This window comes from Octopus bimaculoides, chromosome 25 (assembly GCF_001194135.2).
Source record: "Octopus bimaculoides isolate UCB-OBI-ISO-001 chromosome 25, ASM119413v2, whole genome shotgun sequence".
In the NCBI taxonomy this organism is placed as follows: domain Eukaryota; kingdom Metazoa; phylum Mollusca; class Cephalopoda; order Octopoda; family Octopodidae; genus Octopus; species Octopus bimaculoides.
Window position 1 is genome coordinate 32,122,529 of NC_069005.1, and position 452 is coordinate 32,122,980.

The 452-nt window shown below is 33.6% G+C and overlaps 1 protein-coding gene and 1 non-coding gene across 2 annotated transcripts in view; both read right to left on the minus strand.

Moving 5' to 3' along the window:
• Window positions 1-452, minus strand: part of LOC106870278 (cell division control protein 42 homolog) — a 45,847-nt gene that overhangs the window by 44,177 nt on the left and 1,218 nt on the right. The gene's annotated exons all lie outside the window — the stretch shown is intronic.
• Window positions 306-410, minus strand: LOC128250851 (U6 spliceosomal RNA). Its single transcript, XR_008266824.1, has one exon. It is a non-coding gene; the product is annotated as a U6 spliceosomal RNA (small nuclear RNA).

Below are 452 nucleotides of genomic sequence, written 5' to 3' on the forward strand. Positions count from 1 at the left end.
AGAGACTGTTCGTCAGTGTGTATGCATGTGCATGCATGCATTTATATATGTGTGTGTGTGTGTGTGTGTGTGTGTTTGTAGTAGCAATAATATCAGGGGAAAGTACCTGAAGGCTCATTTATATATGGAAGTGCGTGTGTATATGTATGTATGTATGAGTGTATGTATATATATATGCATCATCATCTTCATCATCATCACCCTTTAACATCCGTTTCCATGCTAGATACATATTCTTTCATTCTTTTATTTTCTTACTTGCTTCAGTCATTTGACTGTGGCCATGCTGGAGCACTGCCTCAAGAAAATATATGTAACGCTTCATGAATTTATGTGACATCCTTGTGCAGGGGCCATGCTAATCTTGTCTGTATCATTTCAATTTTAGTATGTCTATCACCGAAGCAATATATATATATATATATATATATATATATATATATATATATATA